The 5,082-nt window shown below is 43.2% G+C and overlaps 1 long non-coding RNA gene across 1 annotated transcript; it reads left to right on the top strand.

The window, feature by feature from the left end:
* Positions 1–506: 506 nt before the first annotated feature.
* LOC113933544 lies at positions 507–4,540 on the top strand. The gene is made up of 3 exons (XR_003523383.1): positions 507–542; positions 1,218–1,304; positions 4,296–4,540. It is a non-coding gene; the product is annotated as an uncharacterized LOC113933544 (long non-coding RNA).
* Positions 4,541–5,082: the final 542 nt, after the last annotated feature.

The following is a 5,082-nucleotide window of genomic DNA, read 5'->3' as shown; positions in this document are numbered from 1 at the left end:
GCTCGATCCCAGGACCCTGGGATCATGACCTGAGCTGAAGGCAAACGCTTAACAACTGAGCCACCCAGGTGGCCCAGCCACGTGATTTTCTTTGGCTAATGGAACATTAACAAATATGTTGCAAAGAGAGGTTCAAAAATCTTTGTAATATTAGGGGTTTGCTTTCTCTTGCTGCAATTGGAATCCTGAATCCCTCATGTGAAAAAGCACGAGCTAGCCTTCTGGAGAAGTCACTTAAAGGAAAACTTACCTGCCTTTGCTGTCTGGCTGCCTACTGCTAGACATGTGAGTGGAGCCAACCTAGACCAACCAGCCCTTGGTCTATCTGACAGCTGACTGCAGACATATGAGTGAGAACATCAAAAGAATTGCCCATATGAACTCAGCCCAAACTGCCAACCCATGGAACTGTGAGCTAACAATGATCGTTGTTTTAAGTCACTAAGTTCTGATATAGTTTGTTACACAGCAAAAGCTAACTCATACACATACTATACATCCTACATTGCTTTCTAGTCATCTTTATTTGCTGCTTCTCTGAGGTATCTCACTAGTAAATGATCCATTTATCCCCATTCCACAGAGAGGAAAAATCAATGTCAAGAGGCTTTGCTACTAGTGATGCCCTGACATGCTTAATTCTTTAGATCCCATATATTAGAGATAAATCCTCCTTAGAGACATTTTAAGGGAGCAGCCACTGGAAATGTTTGGAAAAGAATTAGGTAATTGAGGACGTGCAGACAGTTCCTGAAAGCCAGACTCCAAAACAATAAGCATGAGCTTTCGTCGGGTTTATAAAATTAATAAAGCCAGAATCCAATTTTGTCTGCTTACCTCTTAGTTTCTAACTAGCAGCTGTCAAGGGTACAAAACATCTAGGCCGTTCTAAGGCTGCAGTCACTAGAACCCACAAGATAATAGTCATAATAATTATCAGTCACATTTATTGATCACCTTCTAACTGTTAGGTATTTTCCACATTCATTATCTCTGATAACAAGCCACAATAATCTTATTAATTAATAGGTATAACTTCCCTTTTGCAGAAGAGGAATTTAAGGGCTGGAGAAGTTAAGAAACTAGCCCCAAACCACAGAGTTGGTAAGGCAGAAAACTGAAATTTAAACCAGGGTTAGCCTACATACTTTCTCATCTACAGCTTTTCTCCTTTGGATTGACTGCAGTACAATTCCTGTTTCTTTTCACATATTAAGGATGCAGGTCATGAGCCTCACATCCAAGGGATACCAGCAGGGACCGTTCCTCAGCAAGAAAGCAGAGTTTCTGTCATGTATCAAAATGTAAGTGATTTCCCTTTCAAACAGCTTAAGTCTGTTATCCTTGCTATACTCCTAGAAAAGCCTCCTATTTGTCTACAGCTTTTACTTTTCAACCCAGGTTTTGAGGAGGCAGAGGGAAAATGTTAGTTAAGTCATGAACCAGACACATTTCTTCCTACCTTAGAGCCAAGCAGAGTAAAAGTAGTACCTTCCCAAACTTCTGATTTCAATTCCCAGAAACTCCCCAAAGGAGAGACCTCAATACTTAAGAACTTGAGAGGTCAGCCTCGCAGCAACAAACAGCCTTTATAAATATGTTTATGTTGCTGGTGATAAAATAATGCAGAGCATACTCATCTCTGTTAATGATGTTTTACACATCTTAAAGTAGTGAAAATGGGCGCTGGGCTTTTAATTTAACTTAACTGATCATCTCTTACCTGCTAGTTACATTCTAGTATCTCCCTTCCCCTTCAGGTACAGGTCCAAAAAACTCATTTTATTTTGTTGCATCTAATAGGTGTTTGTTTTCTGTCCCACACCCCGGTGACCTTATCATTTTGCGACTTCAGAGTCTCACTTCCCGGATGCACCCCCGCATCAAGTCCTCATGGTTACACTTGTGTTTAGAGATGTCTGTGCCCCCTCCCTGACAGCTGGCCCCAACCTTAGTCCTCATTGTATCCCAAAGCTTCAGACAGCTCTTGACACATATCAGAGCCCACTAAGTGTTTGACACGTTGAATTAGACCTTTTTGCATCCCTACTTTGCACATAGAAGCAATTCTCTAAATGTTTGTGAATTACTCGGTTAATGAAGGAATGATGGCAATGATCAAACAAGGGAAGTTAATCATGACTGTAAGCAGATCTGAGGGGCAAAGGATCAATGATAATTTCCTCCCTCTATTTTCACTTATCCTAGAAGGAGAAGATTCCTTTCTTTTCTCAGTTCTTTCCCCCATACTCAAAACTAGATATCTAACCCTGTTAAAATGAGCCAGTCTCTCTTTCTTGCAAGGCCGATTTCATAAATATAATTCCACTAACTTATATACCAGGCACCTGAGGAACCATAGCAACCCATCTCAAACCTGGAGAGAATTAAGTGACCAACGTCGCTGAAAAAGCGCAGCCTAGCATTCTTTCAGTTTCCTTAAAACCAGCAGAATTCTAAAAAAGCCAAATTGCAGAATTCAGTTCAGGAAGTAAATTACCACAAACACAAGGAAATTGCAGCAAGAATTCTCCCTTGGCTGGTTATACCTACTAAGCTAAAACACATGCATCTGGAAAAGAAGAGAGCAGTTTTTAAGTGCCGATTTCTTTTGCATCAGGACCACCTCCGATCTGATGCCTCTCGCAGCTACTTTGACCAAACTCTTGTCGAAATGAAGTTATCTAAATGTCTGTGCCGGGTGAGCAGGCAGCACCAGGCCAGCACAAAAGAGAGGAGAAAAGAGCAAGAGGAAGGGAATATGTCACATCCTGACTCCAGGGAAACAGTGCAAAACATCTAATCACAGCAGTACCAGGGAACTTGAACCTGTCCAAAGAGATCCCCAGCTCTCCATGTTTAATTGCCGTTGATGGCTGCGGGCCAGCCATGCATGACAATGCCTGCATGTCTCACGGCTCCCTGCCTGTGCTCGCTCCTGTCAGCTTTCACTCCACGTGATGAGCATGGTCCTCGGACCCTGTGAGAGGGGCCCGAGCCAGCGACGGGGGTGGGGCGGGCTGGAGGAGCCCCTCCAGGACACAAAGCGGCTTTTGCTCCAATAATGCCTAGCTAAGCGGGGTTCTTTCGACACAGAAATGTTAAGACCAGCTTCGACCCCTCACTTCCTTTCCACAAGTATGCAGCATATTTGTTTTCCTTCAGAGGAAAATGAAACTAGGACACACCATGCAGATGGGTAGGACATCTGTGACCTGAGGTATGTCAATGGGCAGCAGGCAAATCTCCCTGTTTGGTCGATTATATTTGAGCACACGCTTGAGGCTGGATAGAGAAATTTGAATTACACTTGAATGGCAAAGAACATTATGTTTCTGTGGTGACTTGATACTCTTAAACCTCTTCTTTCTGTCTGCACAAGAAGCAAAATCACGTTTCTATTGATTCCAGTGTCAAGAAAACCTCTTGGGGGAAACAATGGTTTATTAAGTCTAGTGTGGCGTTGATAATTTGGAAGGAATTCATCAATCCTCTTGCAGCCTAATTGCTCATTTTTAGTGTAGGAGCAGTCTAGAACTTCTCCGGAGTTTCAGATCCAAGATAGGTGGCTTCGAGGCACCGATCAGTGCGAAACTTCAAGGCACAAAAGCTCCAGACAGCACGAAATCGTGCAGTTAAGTTTGGGAACCACTCTGCAGAGGGTCTGCCCCTTGTCTACGCTCTGTGAGGTGTTAAGAGGAGCTTAACTTCTCTCTGAGCTTTAATTGCCTTATCTCTAAAAATAGGCATCTCTACCTCATGGGGATGTGATGAGGATTAAATGGGCTGATGTCTACTTATGAGCTTCCTCTGCACATAAATAAACAAACTGCAGGCACGTAAGGACAAGGCTGTGTGGTCTATTTGTTTTTGTAAACTTAGTGATAGGGCATAGTGGCAAGTGATATGAGCTCTGAAATTGTCAGGACGACATTTGAATCCCGACTCTGTGACTAACCAGCTGTTTAGTCATGTTAATTTTCTCATTTTAAAAAATAGAGAGAGATAGTCTTACCTGAGAAACAGCTGAGCTGATGTACTTATGAGATCTGACATACAGGAAAATGTACAACAAATGCTAAGTAGCTCCTAGCACATAGATGCAGAACAAAAATCCAGAAGTCAGTTTATGCTTTTGAAAATTAAATCATCTGTGATGGGAACACAGTTGTTGCTGATTAGCAGTTTGAGATAAACAGTATCAGTATTTTACTGTTTTCTCAGCAAGAGCCAAAAAGAAAAAAATGGGGGCAATGAATTTCATTTCATTATTATACCAACCTTTTTCTCCACAGTAAACCTAGTTTCCTTTTCTTCTGATTATATAAACGACACCTGCTTTTTGTGAAAGTTGAAAGAAAAAGCCAACCAGTCAAAAACGGTAAAGAGAAGAAAGTAAAAATCATGTGACAGTTCATGCATCATCAATATTTAGTAACCAGTAGAGTAAAGTAAGCAGGAAGGCCCAGGAGAACGTTTCTTGATCACATCCCTCCCTCAAGAACATCATTTGGCATCCGTCCGTGGACAAAAGTGCCTTTTTGGGAACTGTGGGGTCCAGGATCATACCCAAGGAACTCGGGAAGAGCCTCGCTGGCCTGCATGTTGGGTAATCGGCATACAGGTCTCACTCCCAGTTGTAGGTCCTGAAGTGAGCTCTGAACCAGCCCCAGTCCCAGGCAGCTGAGGTCCAGTCCAGTGGTCGGCTGACGAGTCTTAGACAATTGCCTATGACGAGAGCCTTTGGAAAAGTCCAGATTTCCTGAGAAGATCTAGCACACCATTAGAGAAAAAAAAATTCAGTTTGGATGCATTGGAGAGGATAAGAGGAGCAGACTTTACCCTTTCCCTCCTCCAAGGCACACAGCTCAGTCCCAAGAGGACCTTCCTGGCCTGTGAAAGTGACGGCACATGGGTGAGCATCCGGCTTCCCCCAGCTAGGCACGATGCTGCCAGAGAGGCCCATCTCGCTCTCAGCCCATCCAGAATAGTGAGTCTCGAGCTGCACTACAGGTGGCTGCTGGAAGAATGGCAGATAAGACTCTTGGAGGGCATGCAGGGGATATGAATCCTACTAATTTG

Source organism: Zalophus californianus, chromosome 10, assembly GCF_009762305.2.
Source record: "Zalophus californianus isolate mZalCal1 chromosome 10, mZalCal1.pri.v2, whole genome shotgun sequence".
NCBI classification, from domain to species: Eukaryota; Metazoa; Chordata; class Mammalia; order Carnivora; family Otariidae; genus Zalophus; species Zalophus californianus.
Note: the sequence above shows the minus strand (reverse complement) of the source record. Positions and strands in the feature narration are given on the sequence as shown.